The sequence below is a fragment of the Ambystoma mexicanum genome, chromosome 1q (genome assembly GCF_040938575.1).
Source record: "Ambystoma mexicanum isolate Mex_15411 chromosome 1q, UKY_AmexF1_1, whole genome shotgun sequence".
Lineage (NCBI taxonomy): Eukaryota > Metazoa > Chordata > Amphibia > Caudata > Ambystomatidae > Ambystoma > Ambystoma mexicanum.
Genome location: NC_090922.1, coordinates 313,686,800 through 313,704,105, shown reverse-complemented (window position 1 = coordinate 313,704,105; position 17,306 = coordinate 313,686,800).

The following is a 17,306-nucleotide window of genomic DNA, read 5'->3' as shown; positions in this document are numbered from 1 at the left end:
CAATTGATGTATGGGTTGTGTTTTTGTAGCCAGGGCATACCCAAAACCATTGGGTAATGGGCGGACTTTATGATGTCAAACTTTATCTTCTCTTGATGGTGGTTTATTGTGAGCTCAATTTCCTTGGTTTGAAGGGTTATGGGTCCTGAAGAAAGGGGTCTTCCATCGATTGCTTCTGCGGGTTGCATATCATATCGTGTTTCATATGGAATGTGGTGTTTAAAGACCAAATCTTGATCTATGAATATCCCCATGGCTCCACAATCCACCGATGCCAAAATGGGGTAGGTTTCCTTCTTGGATGGCGATAGAAAGGTGTGTAATATTACCAGATTGTTTTGTCCAGAAGAGTTCAAGGATGGAATAGATATGGAGCAAACATCTCTCTCTGAAATTGTGCTCCATCTAGGATCGGGAGCTGGCGTTTCCCGAACGCCGTGGAGGGGCTAAGGGAAACTCTCTCGCTAAATGTTTGTCCGAGGCACAATACATACATAACCCCGTATGGATCCTTCGCATCCATTCTTAGGGAGATATGGGTCCACGGAAAGCCCCTAGTTGCATGGGTTTGGGTTCGTTACTAGGGGCAGGAATAGAATCAGGCTTTGAGGAAGGCTCTACAGGGATTTTCTGGATGGGCATCTTGGACTTCCTTTTCTCTGCCTTCCTTTCCTGAATGCGGAAGTCGATCTGCAGAGCGAGATCCATAAGGGCTTGGAATGAACTTGTCAAGCCACTCTGGCAAGTTCATCCTTGATGTCTTCATTTAGCCCTCTTCGAAAAAGAGTGAAGCAGGCTTCTGAGGACCAATCAGCTTCTTTAGCCAATTGTTTAAAGCGAGTTACATACGTAAGCATTTCCTGAGAGCCTTGTTGGAAATCGAGGAGACGTTGCTGAGCACTATAGACCTGTTCTGGGCGGTCAAACATGGTCTTAAGAGCCTGAATGAATACATCAGTCATCCAGGAGGGCATCTCCGGCATTAACTAAAGGTGTGGCCCAGGTTAATGCATTCCCGGAGAGGTGCGAAATAATAAAGCCCACCTTAGCCCTGGGAGTAGAGAAATAATAGGGCTTGAAAGTAAAGTGGACTAAACGGGAGTCAAGGAATCCATGAAGGTCTTTTGCAGACCCATCGTATTTGTCAACAATGCCGCCCAATAGTACGCTTTCTTTCGTAGCGGAGTCACGGGACAAGACTAATTGTTTTAATGCAGCATTCTCTGCCTTTAGATTTTGAACTTCGGTTGTTAGTTCTTGCATGCCGCGCATAAGATCTTGAACGGCCGCCTCCATGTCCGTGTTGACTTCAGTTAGGTGGCGTCTCAATCTGTCACAGGTTTCCCCCTTTCTCACCTGTGTTTGATGCTTGCTGGTTTCTTGGAAGGAGTCTTCTTGCGTACGGTTCGGGTTTTGTACAACCCCGCGCGTCTTTGGGTTCCAGCGTTCGTTCAGCGTTCTTTGTCCAGGGCCAATAGGAAACTCCAGGAAGTCCAGGAACGAAGGAGGAGTACTCTGAGGCGGATACACGGATTCCGGGATACAGGATAAGGAGGAAGGGAAGATAGGAGGAGGAAGCAAGGGTCGGAGAACCAGGAAGCAACAGATTTCAGTGAAGGCGAACTACGGAGCACACCTCTAGCCACAGCAATCAGTAGCATTGAGACGTGCGTGGCCGCAGGGGCGTGGCCTCTTTATAGAACGTGCTACGTCTGACGTGAAAGCTGGTAGACAGCGTTCTGTGTTTAAAGGCCATGTTGGAAGTACAGCAGAGTGTAAGCCCCGATGTGTCAGGGACCAGGAAGTCAAAAAGGGGCGCGTCCGACGGTTCATGGCATCTGCACTATCCCTATCTTTTTGCCCAGCCATCCCGAGAAAGATTCCATCAAATCGCTCAGCTGCGCCCACACCGCTGCAGCAAGCATTTCAGTCATTCATTGAAGTCACATTACAAGCAATGAACATAGCTTTATTTTCTCTTATGAAACTGTATGAAACGCTTGATACCAAAATGAATATAGAAACTGAAATGTTAAGGAACCTGTCTCAGTGCCATGAAGCGCTTCTGTCGGACGTGATTCCAATTACTCTTCATAACAATCTTGTGTAATAGGTTAAATCCTTTATTGCCACAACCTCAAGACGTGCTTCCTCCAGCTACACTTCAGAGTAATATCCCTGATGGGTATGTTGTAATTCCTTCAGCTGCTCAATCTGAACACAGCATTGCAATCCCTGATGAACTCTCCCAACCTATTTTGCCAACAAAGACTTCTTTACATAAAGCTCCATCTCCATTCACAATTTTTTCAAAAACCAAGAAAACTGCTAAAGCGTCGATGGCTATATAAACTTTTAAAAAATCAATGAAATTTTTTTTTTTTTAAACGAAAAATATGAAACAGCCACCACTAACTAGACACGTAAGCTCGCAGCAATTCATTCGCTCCATAACACTTCCTAATAAGCAAACTCAGGTTGTTTCTACCGCTGTAGCAAAAAAGTATGCCAATTTAACTCGCCAAAAAAATGCTAGTGGAAATACACAATCCAAAGCGTCTATTGTTGGAGGTTCAGGCAAGAAGCAGCACATTCACAAAACAATCCTATACCAGCTGTGGCCTCACATGACCGATTCAAGCAGAATTCTATTCCGAAGGAACCCCCTTCTGTACCCTTACCAGATATGAAGGACAGCTTCCACACTTTACATGAGAAGAATTGAAATTGCTAAATCTGTTGCTCTTTATGCTGCCAGCGCTCAGGGTCATTCGTCCGTCCAATTTGTAAATGCACGACAATATAAAGATGCAGTTCAGGACCTACCTGAACCAAGAACTATCAAAACAAGGTCCTGCGGATCAGAATCCTTGAATCATTCACATACGTTTCCTACTACAAATTGAATCCAAGTTCAGAAACCTAAAAATAATATGTGTTCTGCAAAGACACATCAGTTAATTTTGCAATGCAGGGGCAGTCCTTATCCGACATACGATCTTAATAGAACTAGCGTTCTAAACATTCTCTGAGATGTTCCTATTCTTGAGGACTTGTCCTCAGCCAATATTGCTAAAATTGAAATTGTCAATGATGATTAACCGCTGTCAGTCTCTGGATAGATAGTTTTAAATATGGTTTGGCAGGCGCGCAAGGCCCTTCACAATCTGGGTTTCTTACTTACGCAACAACTCCACTCTATTGATCAGTCTTTAACTGTTCCCTTGCAACCTAATTATGACAGGGAAATCTGAATCATTTGCCCAAATCCCTTAAAAATAACCTGCTCACAAGGCGCCTTTCAAATGTTGCGCAAGGTGGAGCTAATGATTGCACATTCGACAAATCAGTACCAAAATTAACAACTCGGGAAGGTACTACCTCTAACTTGTAATTTTGCCTGTTGTAACGTGAGGGGGCATACACATCTTTTATCTACAGATTCCAATTCCTTAAATTCATATGAGATTGTTGCCTTGCAGGAAGTCTGGCTATTAGAAACACCCATCTGGGATAATTATGTTTTATTGCTTCCACCAAAGCCTGTGGTTAAAGGCAGACCCATGGCTGGCCTAGTAGCTGTAAAGAATCAGGTCTCAAACTTGTACCTTGGGCCTCTCCGAATATGTTCCTTCAGCTGGTCAGAATCAAGTCGTCGATGTATACTACGGCGATCATAAATATATATTGGAATCATGGTGCCATTTGGGATGATGCCTTCTTAAATGATCTCGAGCTCATCTTCGATTCAGTGGCCAATGATCATGACATTGATTACACGATTCTGGCTGGTGACCTGAACATGAACTGTATATTTAAAACCGACATTCTGGCTTCTAGCACGTTAAGACGTTGGTTAGATATTATGTCGGAAAGACAGTTCATGATGATAAATGGGACCACTACTAATGATAATCCTCCCCAGAATACCTGGACCAGAAATAAGCAAGTCGCTCTCAGACTAAATATATATAGTCCGTATGACTTTTGAATAAAGGACTATTCTTGCACAGCAAATATGCATGTCATATGGTTTCAATTTTAAGTTCATGGTTTGCCTGAGTGCTGCTACGCCTAGGACTGTGGTACAGTCCATCCCTTCCCTTTTTCATATATGATACATTACTCACCCTAATCGTATTTCTGATGCTTATATCTGCTTAGATTCACATGCTGTGCATAGGCCGACATCTAGTGGAAGTTGCTGAGTATTACCATTTGTTTTTTGAAACTCAAAATGGGGCGTCGAACTAGGGCGGGCCAGTAAAACTATCCCTAGTGTGATGTCCACTGTACCCATGATCCCTCACGCGTGTAGGGCCCTCAGATTGTATTTTTTCTGACATGAGGTAGCATGAGGAGTAGCGCGAGTACAGAGTATCCAATCAGATAAGATAGATAAGACTACACGCATCCATCCAGAATTTAAGCAGATACAAGCATCAGAAATACGATTACGGTGAGTAATATATCCCTTCTGAGGCTCGTGGAATCTGCTTAGATTACATGCTGCGCATAGATTAGCGAGCAGTGTCAGAAGAAGGATGTGGGATTTGAGAAGGGTCATGACCGAACAAATGTCTTAGAACCGCTTGTCCCACTTGAGTATCTGTCTTGGAATGAGTGTCAATGCAGTAGTGCTGAGTAAAAGTGTGAATAGAGATCCATGTAGCTGCTTTGCAAATGGTGTTGAGGGGTACATTTGCAATGAAAGCCAGAGTGGCACCAGTACCTCTTGTTGAGTGGGCCCTTGGCGTAAAAGGCAGTGTCTTTTCTGAAAGGGAGTAACACAGCTGGATACATTTGACTATCCATTTAGAGATGGCACCTTTAGAGACGCAATCTCCTTCTCTGCCTGTAGCTACGGAGACAAACAGTTGATCTGTCTTTCTTAGACGTCTGGTCTCGTCTACTTAGCAGAGGACCGCTCTTCTCACATCTAGTGTGCGGAGTTTCACCTCAGCAGAGCTTTTAGGTTCTTGGAAAAAGGCTGGTAGCTCAATGGACTGGTTAACATGGAATTTAGAAATAAACTTAGGTGATAACCTAGGGCGAGTTCGTAGAACCAGTTTATCCTTATGGACAGAAAAGAAAGGATCCTGCACTGACAGAGCTTGAATTTCACTGACCCTTGTTATGGATGTAATGGCTACTAAGAAGGCAGTTTTATAAGTCAGGTTTTGGAGACTAGCTTTATGCATGGGCTCAAAGGGGGGGCCCCATAAGTTTAGCAAGCACCACATTAAGGTCCCACCCTGGTGGTGGGTTAGAAATTGGAGGGTGGAGTCTCTTCACCCCTTCCATAAAGGCCTTGACAACTGGCACCTTCCACCATGACACCTTGTTATGGGAGGTGGTGTAGGATGACGGCGCCGCCAGGTGTACCTTGAGTGAATTAAATACCAACCCTGCGTCCAAAAGGTGGAGCATGTAGGTGAGAATATTGGAAGGAGTGCAATCAATTTGGTTGATTTGTTTATTCTCGCACCAAATAACGAATCTTTTCCATTTATCAAAATAACAGTGCCTTGTGTTAGGTTTTCTAGATTCTTTTAAGATATCCATACATCTCTGGGGTAATTCAGATGTCCAAACTCTATGACTTCAGGGGCCAAGTTCAACGAGTTCGGTTGAGGATGCACTGTTTGTCCTTCGTGCTGGGAGAGTAGGTTGTACCAGCACGGGAGTCTGATGGGTTCGCACACCACCAGTCTGCGTAGGCGTGGGAACCATGGTTGTCTCGCCCACATAGGAGCAACTAGGATGAGCGTCATCGATTCCCTGTGTATCTTGTTGACCACCTTCCTCATCGGAGGGGTTGGTGAAAAAGCGTAGGCAAACATCCTTGACAAATTCATCCATAGAGCGTTCCCCATTGGAGCCTGGCTGGGGGAACCAGGATGCGAATTGTGGGCATTGTCTGTTTTCGGTTGTGGCGAAAAGGTCTACAGTGGGGAAACCCCACTGAGAGAAGAGATCTTCTACGACTTCTTTGTGTAGACGCCATTCATGTTCTTCTGGGAGGGGATCCCTGCTCAAAGCGTCCGCTAGTGAATTGAGATCCCCTGGAACATGTTGAGACGACAGGTAAATATTCCGTCTGAGTGCCCATATCCAAATTTCCAAGACAAGCCTGGACAGATTTGGCGAACGAGTGCCCCTTTGTTTGTTTATGTAAAACATTACTGTTGTGCTGTCTGTTAGGATCTGCACTGACAGGTTGGATAGGTGGAGTTCGAATGCCTGAAGCGCTCTGAAGACTGCCAAAAGTTCTTGCAGATTGATGCGATTCTGAGCCACTGCGCGAGACCAGAGACCCTGAGCTGTGTGGTGAAGGAGGTGTGCTCCCCACCCTGACAGGGACACGTCTGTTGTGACTACAGCCTGTATTTCTGGATTGTAAAAGGGTTTCCTGTTTGAAAGATTCTCTCTTATCCACCAGCGAAGACTCTGTACTAGTGTTGGCTGAACTACCACTAGATCGTCCCACTGACCACTTGCCTTAGACCACTGTTTAGCCAACCATTTCTGCATGGGTCGCATGCGCAGGCGCACGTGGGGAACCAGTTAAATGCATGATGCCATCATGCCTAGCAAACACATTGCTTTGCGCACCCTTATTGGCGACCAGACTGATATTGAGGAATTTGCAGGAACAGATTCCGAATTCTTTCCTCTGATGGAAAGGCCAAACCCTCTTTGGTGTCTAGGACAGCTCCTAGGAACTGTTTGGAGGTGCTTGGCACCAGGCTTGATCTTTTCTCGGTGCTTGAGAAGCCCAATTGGAAGAGGAGGTCGATTGTTCTTTGAATGTTGGATCTGGAAATTATGGGGGTTTCCCCTGTGATTAGCCAGTCGTCCAGGTAAGGGTACACTGGGATGGCCTCCCTGCGTAGGTGCGCCTCCACCACGGCCAGTACCTTGGTGAATACCCTTGGAGCCAAGGCTATTCCGAAGGGCAGCACCTTGAACTGGTAGTGATGGCTGTCTACCTTGAAACGCAAGAATGGAACAAGTTACTTACCTGTAACTGTTGTTCTCCAGCATGGGTCTGGCATGGATTCACATGCTCATGAATATTTCCCGTCAGGCTGGGAATCCTCTGTAAAGAAAAAATCAGTATCAGTTTCGTTTCTGATCTGTCTTTCTTAGTAGTAACCAATCACTGATCTCTGGGTTATAATGCCCCCAGCCAATGACTGCGCATTCCCTAAGCCCCGCCTCTGGCAGCCATCCTCAGATTTGGTAGCACGCAAAGTGGCAGTATGACCAAGTGAAGAGCCGCAGAGGGGTAGGCAGGAGGGTTCGCATGTGTATCCATGCCAGACCCATGCTGGAGAACAACAGTTACAGGTAAGTAACTTGTTCCTTCTCCAGCATGGGGTCTGGCATGGATTCACATGCTCATGAATAAAAGAATACATAGCAGTACACACATGCACAACCACGGGAGGTGGCAAAGGCTCAACATTAAGCATTACATCCAAAACTCAACATTAAGCAATTCTTACCTCCTCACCAGGCTCACCTTACGCGAACAGGTTGCGCAGCACTGCTTGGCCGACCCTGGAGTCCCGATCGACGCAGTAGAATCTTGTGAAGGTGTGCGTCGACCTCCACGTAGCAGCCCTGCAGATGTCCAGCAGGGGCACACCAGACAGGAACGCCGTGGTAGCAGCGATCGCTCTGGTCGAATGGGCTCTCGGACAGCCGGGCAGCGGTCGGTTTGCCAACCGGTGACAGTGCAGATGCAGCCGGAGAGCCATCTAGAAATGGAAGTCTTCGAGAGAGCCTTCCCTTGATTCACAGACCCAAAGTTCACAAACAGCTGTGACGTTGTCCGAAAACTCTTCGTGCGGTCCACGTAGAACTTTAGCGCTCTAGCTACATTCAGCGAGTGCAAAGTCCTCTCGGCCGGCGTCGAAGGCGACGGGAAGAAAACTGGTAACACCAAGGGCTCGTTGAGGTGGAAGTCCGACGGCACCTTGGGCATGAAGGAGGTGTGCGTCCTCAGAACCACCCTCGTGTCATGAAAAGTCAAGTATGGAGGCTTGCAAGATAGGGCCTGGATCTCTCCGGTTGTAGGACAAATGGTCGACACCAAAAGGTCGACAGGTCAAATGATCGAATTTTTTTTTTTCTTTTTCACTTTTTTTTGGCAGGAGCCCCCCCAACACCCTTTTTTTCCCCTAAACGAAAACCTAAAAAAATATATATAACTAAAAAAAAAATGTGATCATTTGACCTGTCGACCAAATTGTGTCGACCCTTTGTCGACAATTTGACTAGACACCGATCTCTCCCACTCGTCGTGCGGAGGTGATGGCCACAAGGAACGCTGTCTTCCATGACAGGAACTTCAAAGGCGCTGAATGCATAGGCTCGAATGGGGCCTCCCCATGAGCCTGGTCAGCACCACATTAAGCTCCCACGCCGGGGCAGGAGCCTTCACCGGCAGGAACGATCAGAATAGTCCCTTCATAAATTCCTTCACCAGGCGATGAGACCACAAGGACGTGCGTCCCGTAGTCCTGGTATATTGGGAGATGGCAGCCAGATGTATTTTGATGGAGGCGTGAGCCAGTCCAGCTTTGGCCAGCGACAGTAGGTACGGCAGTACTTGAGGGGCCGTAATCCGCAGGAGGTTAATCTTCTGTGCACGGCACCAGTCAGAGAACCTCTTCCCCTTATGACCGTAACACTTGAGAGTTGAGGACGCCCTGGCTTTTGCAAGAACCTCTCTGCAGCCAGCCGGGATATCGTACCCTCCAAACTCTAGTGCTGCAAGAGCCAGGCCTGCAAGTTCAGCGACTCCGGGTCGTGATAAAGATGGGCGCCTCCTTCTCTGGAGAGAGGATCCGCGTCCGCCGGTAGCTTGACTGGTGGGGACGTTGACAAGTCCAGAAGGTCCGGGAACCAGATCTGCCTCGGCCACGGCGGTGCGACGAGGAGCATTCTGCACCTGGACTTCTTGAGCTGGTTGATGAGACGGAGCAGCAACGGCAACGGAGGGAACGCGTATAGAAACAGGCCGTCCCAAGGGAACGAGAAAGCATCACCCATGATCCTCGGCTGCGGGAACCTGCTGGCGAACCTCTGGCACTTGGAGTTCGTCGCCGTCACGAAAAGGTCGATCCGGGGTTTGCCCCATCGTCTAAAGAGCCGATCCACCTGGTCCTGACGTAGTTCCCACTCGTGGCACGAGCGCAGCTCCCTGCTGAGTGAGTCGGCGATGGCGTTTTTTATTCCTGCCAAGTGGAAGGGAACCAGAAACATCCCCTGGGCGACGGCCCAGTGCCACAGATCCTGGGCCTCCTTGGATAGGGCTGGGGATCTGGTGCCTCCCTGCTTCCGTATGTAGAACATCGTGGTGGTGTTGTCGGTGAAGATCCTCACCACTTTGTCCTTGAGGGACGGAAGGAACGACTTGAGTGCCCAGAACACTGCTCGAAGCTCCAGAATGTTGATGTGGAGGGACCTCTCCTCCGGGAGCCAAAGGCCTCTTGCATGGAGATCTCCGGTGTGGGCCCCCCAACCCTCCAGAGAGGCGTCCGTCATCACCGTCTCCTGAAACGCCAGGGTCTGAAAGTCCGTGCCTGTAGTGAGGTGCGCACGGGTACCCCACCAAAGGATCGCCCGACGGAACTCCTCGTCGAGAGGGATCCTGTCTTCGAAGCAGCCCGTCGCCTGAAACCAGCGGGCGTCGAGGAACTCCTGTAGCGGACGCATCCGAAGTCTGCAAAGGGGTACAAGGTAGATACATGAGGACATCATCCCGAGGAGGGACTTGATGGACCTCACCCTGGCCACGTCCGTGGCTAGCAGGCGCTGCACCTTGCCCAGAATGGCCTTCGTCCTCTCCTCCGACGGGCAGGCCAATTGCCCCACTGTATCGAGCTTCGCTCCCAGAAACAGTGTTACTTGCGACGGAACCAGGTGGGATTTGGGGTAGTTGATGGCGAATCCCAGTTCCGTGAGCAGCCGGATGGTCCTTGCTGTGTGTTCAACGGCGAGTTCTCTTGTCCTTGCCCGGATTAGCCAGTCGTCCAGGTAGGGGTAGACGTGGATCCCCTGCAGGCGCAGCCGTGCCACCACTGATGCCAGGCACTTGGTGAATACCCTGGGTGCCGACTTTAATCCGAACGGCAGGGCTCTGAATTGGTAGTGGCGTCCCTGAACCACGAACCTGAGAAACTTTGTGTCCTTTTAGAATGGGGATGTGGAAGTAAGCATCCTCCAGGTCCAACGACGATAGGAAGTCGCCCTCCTCCAGCTGTCTCAGCACCTGCTGGAGGGTGACCATCCTGAATTTCTGCGCCTTGATGTACTTGTTTAACCGATGCAGGTCCAGGATGGGGCGCCAACCGCCAGTCTTCTTTCTGACGAGTAAGTACCTGGAGTACACTCCGGAGCCCCGGAGCCTCCTGGGGACGAGCTCGATGGCACCTTTCTTGAGCATCGCCCTTACCTCCAACAGCAGTTGAAGGATGTGATTCTCCTTCCTGGCTACGGGAGGAATGCAAGGACACTTGGAATTCCAGCGAGTGCCCGTTGGCCAGGGTGTACAGCACCCAACAGTCAGTGGAGATGGACTACCACACGCTGACATACTTTGTCAGCCGGCCTCCCGCCGGTGTGCTTCGTTGGGGGCCCGACGCCACGGCCGGTTCAGTCTTGCTTGGAGGAGGCCTTGCTGCCTTGGCCTCCTTGACGACGACAGCGGGATCCCCCTTGCTTGCCGCGACCTCTGTAGGCCTCCTGGGACGAGGAGCAGGCCGCCTGGCGGTATGTAGAAGAGCCACCGCTGGATCCCTTGGAGGCACCCCGTCTGCCTCCGGAGCTCCGAAAGGGCCGTCGTCGTTGAAGTACCCCTAGGGCCCGGGCCGTCTCCGAGTCGGTCTTGATGGCCTGGAGCGACTCAACCACCGTCTTCCCAAAAAGGTTGTTGCCGTCGAACGGCATATCCAACACTCTGGTCTGGACGTCCTGGCGAAAGTCCGTCGCCTTGAGCCATCCTCGCCGTCGGAGGCAAACCCTGTTGCCCAGTTGGCGAAATCCGGTATCAACAATGTCCGTTGCCACCGTTATGGCGTGATCCGATGCCACCTCTCCTTCCTGCAGAATTTGTAGGGCCTCCGCCCTCTTGTCGTCCGGTAGGAAGTCTAGCAGGGGAGCCATCTTGAACCAAAGCTCCCTGTCGTAGCGGACCACGATTGCCAAGGCATTGGCCGCCTTAATCGTCGTCGCCGTCGAGATAACTCGTCGTCCCATGGAGTCCAACTTCTTGCCCTCGCTGTCCGGCGGGGAAGTGGAAGTTGAAGCCGCCGCACCCGCTGCTTTCTTCTTATCCGCTGCCGAGACGACAGAGTCCAGCGTGGGCTGGGCCCTGAGGCACAAGGGGGCGGCATCGGGGACTCTGTACTTCTTCTCGTACCTGTCCCTCTTGGCGGGTTTCGTGGAAGGGTTCTTGAGGATAGCTAGCCCCCTCGCCCCAGATGTCGTCGAGCAACAGCACCGCGAGGACCGTCTTCCTCTTGGCCTCTCGTCGTTGGTAAAGAAACCCTTCCTTTTTCTGTTCCTCAGGGCAGAGCTGGAAGAGCTTGGATGCCCTGGTTATCATGGCGTTAAAGGAGCCAATTTCGTCGGGTGGTAAAGCCCGAGGGGGGTGTGATGACGGGATGTCCGTTGTGTCATCGCCACCGTCGTCGTCCGTCCCCGTCGCTGTATCCGTCGCCGTATCCTCTCTAGGGTCCGGCGAGGGGGATGAGGGGTCCACAGGCCTCGCGGGCACGAAGGGAGGAGGGGGGGGGTGGACTCTCCTACGCTTGCTCAGAGGGCTTCCCGACGGGCCTGGTTCTGGATCCTCCGTCGGGGTCTGTGGTAACCTCATCCTTATCTCAGTACATAAGGATTGGATCGCCAACAAAATGGCCGCCGAGCTATCCTGGGGCTCGGGTAATGGCTGCGACGGATGAGATGGCTGCTCCACTGGGCCTTCTTCGTCGCCATCGTCGCTATCTTCGATCACATCAGCGGGAACCGTCCCCTGGGATCGAAATTCTCGAATTTCTCATTGAGGCCTGTGAACCTCTCGTTGAGGCCCTTCCCGGTTTCCATCAGATCCTCCTCAGAGGCTGATTCCGAGTCTGTAATGGCCACCGCCCCCCCCCCTCCTTTTCCAGCGGGGTCTTAACGATGGGCTGGAAAGAGGATTCCCTCCGCGGTGGCAGGGATACTCTGGGACCAGAGGCCGTTTCCACTGGCGTAGTCTCAGCCGGCTTCACCAGGGTCGCAGCGACCACTTCGATAGAGGCCTTTGCCGGCTGGATCAAAGCCCTCACCACCTTAGGTGCGTCCTGGGCCTCTGCTTTGGGGGGAGTGTCAGCGCCTCGCTCCCCCTCGGGTCCCTTCGAGATCGACCGGGGCCGCTCCAGCAGTTTACCCGGGTTCTCGGACTTCCTCTTCCCCGAACCAGAGCGCTGGCTCGTGGTTGAACGTGCCGGGGAAGTCGCGCCCTGCCTGGCAGCCGAAGAGCCTGACCTTTCGGCACTCCCGGTGCCCACGGACTCGCGGTGCTTGGCCTTCTGTTGGGCCCCCGTCGCCGGGGCGCCCTCACAGGACTTAGAAGCCTGCTCAGACTTTTTCTTCGCCTTCTCACCTGCTGTGCCCTTCTCCAGCCAGGCGGCGAGGTGGGAACAACGATCTTGTTTGGTCCGTTCCGAAAGGTTTTTGCAGAACGCACAGTCCTTCTCCACGTGTGTCTTGTCCTCATGAAGGCAGTAGAGACATTGCGAATGCTCGTCCTCCTTGAAAACATTTTGTAATCCGCATCCAGGGCAGCACCTGAACAGCTTGGATCCGGGCGTCGAGCTTCCCTTGTCCTGGGCCATGTCCGTTGAGGTAGGCCGCAGATCTTCCGGAATCCTCCAAGAAGCGTAAACTCAACAAAAACTTCACCCTTGAGGGGCGTAGAAGAATTCCGAAACGGGTCCCCGTTATCTGAAGTAGAAACGGTGGAGCTTGAGCCTCGATTAAACCGAAAAAAGAGAAAATCTCCTGAAAAGGCACGAAAACGCAGCAAAAAAACTTGAGAGCTAAGCACAAGGACTCCCAACACTTGAACGTGCAGTAAAAATCTTATGATGGCTGCCAGAGGCGGGGCTTAGGGAATGTGCAGTCATTGGCTGGGGGCATTATAACCCAGAGATCAGTGATTGGTTACTACTAAGAAAGATCAGAAACGAAACTGATACTGATTTTTTCTTTACCGAGGATTCCCAGCCTGACGATGGGAAATATTCATGAGCATGTGAATCCATGCCAGACCCCATCTGGAGAACTTCTGTGCGCTGGGAACATGGAAATATGAAAATAAGAATCTTTCATATCCAATGTTGCCATGTAATCTCTTTTTAGTAGGGGGATTACTTCCTGGAGTGTAGTCATGCAAAATTTTTGTGGCTTGACATACTTGTTTGCAGGGCGTAAATCAAATACTGGGCGCATCGTTAGATTTTTTTTTGGCACAAGGAAGTACATTGAATAAATACCCTTGTTTACCTGGTTGCCCGGGATGAGTTCTATTGCGTCCTTTGCAAGAAGAATGATGATCTCCTCGAGGAGGATTCTTTGGTGCTCCATGGAATGTATCTTCTGTCTTGGAGGATGGTCGCGGGGGCGTTCCAGTAGTTCTATACAGTATACCGCGGACACTGTGGACAGCACCCATCTGTCCGAAGTGACCCCTTCCCATGCGTGGGTGAAGATGGAAATGCGCCCCCCTACTGGGGATGCATGGGAAGGGACCCAGAGCGGAAAGTCACTGTTTATTGGGAGGCGTAGCGCCGCTGCCTCTCCCCCTACCACGGCCCCTCTTTTGACCTCTGACGAAACCTTGGGTAGCTTGTTGGTTGCCGTCCCATGAGGCTCCTTGGTTCTGGTAGTAATTGGACCCTCTCTGGGAGTTTTGGCCGCGAAAGCGTAGAAAATTGTCATTTCCCTGCTGGTTTGTGGGCTTATTTGTTAGTTGGCTAAGGGACTTTAAGGTGTCATATTCGTACTTGGCCGTCTTCAACGCTTCCTCCACTGCTTTCCCAAACAGGACATTAGGTTCTACCGGCATGTCTATGAGGGTGGCTTGGGTCTCGGGTTTAAACCCCGACTGCCTTAGCCAAGCGTGTAGTTTAATTACTGCGATTTCTGCTATCAGCCTCCCTGCATTGTCTGCTGCATCAAGTTAGCCTTGAGAATGCATCCGGACACTGATCTTCCTTCTGACGCAATCTGGGCCAACTGGCTCTTTAGAGGTTCTGGTGGGAAGGCAATGAGGGCAGCTACATGTTCCCTTGGTGGCAGTTGTAGCTTGCTAGCAGAGTGGTGGTATTGGCAATGCGTGCTTGGTATGCCGACGTGGATGCCATCTTCCTACCTAGAGCATATATTCTCTTGCTCTCTTTGTCCGGGGGCGCTTCCGAAGATGCTAGTGGTGTTCCCGCTCTCTTCCTGGTGGTTGTAACCACTAAGGAGTCGGGTTTTAGCTGACCCCTTAAGTACAGTGGGTCAGAGGGAGCGGCCCTGAATAATTTTTCTACTCGTGGGTTAACTGCCCGAGTAAGATTAGGGGTTCACCAGAGAAGGATCGATTCTGCGTTTAATAGATTTTTGAATGGGGATATCCTGGGCAATGGATCTTTTGTCCCCTAGAATTTGCTCTGCAAAATCTCTCTTCTTGGGCACCCCGAGTGGCAATTTGGAAATGGGCTACCACCTTGGCTAAAACTACATTAAGCAAAGGCTGATTGTCAATAGGCGAGTCATTCACAGGGGGGTCCTTGGGAATAGGGGAGTCGAGACTATAGGCCTCTGCCTCGTCTTCCTCCTCCTCTTCCTGGTCCTCATCATCTCCATAGTAATCGACCCCAGTCTGGTCGTCTAGCATTTGTACTTCCGAATCCTCACCATACTGTTGGTAAGGTTCAACACTGAAAGGGTCTGAAATCAGCCCCCGAAATGGAGTCTCAGTGCGGAGTCTCTTAGTAGGAGGTTGAGGGTCTTTGGATCCCGAAGGGGCAGAGGTAGCAGGAGTACTCTGATAGCTATGGAAGTAATTTGGGTCTTTCTCGTAGAAATCTACGAAAAAATTAATTCTCCTCATTACTCTGTCAATGTCCTCCGAGTTCCATTCCTTGGAACTGGGAAGAACCCTCTCCTGCTGTGGTTCCTCATCCATGCCCATCTCCTGAGGAGTGGGAGGGACAATTTTTGGCCTAGTGACAGGGTTAAGGGTCTTGGACTTTTCTAAAGGCTGTTTGTGTTTCTCCTTCTGGACCTGGTGTTCAGAGGCTTTCTTATGTTGTTTTTCCCCCTTTCCCATGTGTAGAGGAATGTTTTCCTGACCCCGTGGACTTTCCTGAATCTTTCGACGCTTGGCGTCGAGAATCGGAGGAGGGATCACGAGATTCAGGAGTCTTGGAAGAGGGCGTTGAATCTCTGAAGCAGACGTCGAACGAACTACCAGAGTAGCCGTCGAACGTGCTGCCTGGGTGGAGAGGCCGGATTCGTCTTCGGAAGACCATACCTCCGTGACTTTAGGTAACGTGGCACTCTTCGCGATCGTTGACGGTTGCTGTGTGTCATGGGGCGACCGTGACCTAGAACGCCCAGAGGACACCGATTCGGCAGACCGCTCTCTCTGTGCCTTTTTATGCCTATCACTCGACACACGTGTCGAATCTTGGGTGGGATTAGTGTGTTTGGTGGAAGAGGTGTGGGTAGCCCTCTTTCCCCCGGTGTTGTCCCCATAACTGACCCGCCTGTCAGTCCTTCGAGGTCGGGAGCTTGCGCTTGGGTGCCTGACGACACCTCGTGCCCTCGCCGTCCGATACGGTGGCGTTGCTGCCATCACTGAAGAAACTCACTGAGTTCATGGCCTCTAGTTGCCTGGCGTAGTGGGCCCAACACTTGGTTGAGCGGTCCTTAAGTGTCTTGGCTTTGAAGAGCTTACAAGCTCTACAATTTGCCTCGGGGTGGTCCCTTGGAAGACACAGGTTACAGGTATTATGTTAATCTACCCAGGGGAACTTACGGTTGCACTTCGGGCAGAATTTAAATGGAGTACTCTCCATATGTCAATATCTGGCAGTGGGCGGGTATATGTAGGAAACAAGTGTGTGTGTATATCCACCCCCCACTCTCCCTACTTGCACAGGGCCGAGGCCAGAGGCCTTCCGAGGCCCAAAGTCCGTCGTGTAGTCCAGATGGATGTTCTTCCTCGGTCTCAAGTACCAATGTCAATCTTCAGCGATCTTCTACGTAGGGTTGGAGAACAGGGATTTTTTGATAATTATATGAAAAATGTCTAAAATCCAGGGAACTTTGCGATTATGCTTCAGACAAGTATGGCGGAAAAAAACAATCTGAGGGTCCTACTAGCGTGAGGGATCATGGGTACAGTGGATGTCACACTAGGGAGAGTATTACTGGCACCCCTAGTTCGACGCCCCTTTTCGAGTTTCGAAAAAACAAACTGTAATACTCTGCAGCTTCCACTAGATATCGGCGTATGCACAGCATGTGATCTAAGCAGATTCCACAAGCCTCAGAAATAAATATATATATATATATATATATATACACACACACACACATATATATTCAGTGAAAAAACTTTGTTAAAGGGAAATTATGTTTACAAGTAAAATCGAAAAACCCCTGAAATTCGCCAGTCGGGAGATGTGTAATAAACTACATACTTCATCACGCAATGTAGTGTTCTAAAGAACATTCCATTGCAGTGTTCTTTCTAGTACAGTAACCTACTCATACAGAAATGTAGGTATTGGCTGCATCATACACCACAGAGGTGCTATATTTGTAATTTTCCAAAGTTATATAATAAAACGTTGAATGCTTCTGTATCAGACTTTTCCGTACTGTGAAACATGTACTAAGTAGCTAATAATGCATCACTTACTACATATTTCTACTAATAAACACAAAACATAAATAGACTAGACTGCATACAAATACGGGGATTATATATGGAGAGTAAAGTAAGCAAACAAGAGGCAGTATCATTAGCAACTGAGTATAATCTACGTGATTGTATTCACACACAAAAATGACTGCTGTTTTTCAGGCATGCTTCTTCCCCTATATATGTACATTATAAGATGCAATTAAATTCTAAGGAAAGTAGTGTAAGAACATGTGAGAATAGCAATATCTATAAATGTAATACCTTTTGAAAGTTAAGTCTCAATATCTATACATGTAATACCTTTTGAAAGTTAAGTTTGACTGTCAGT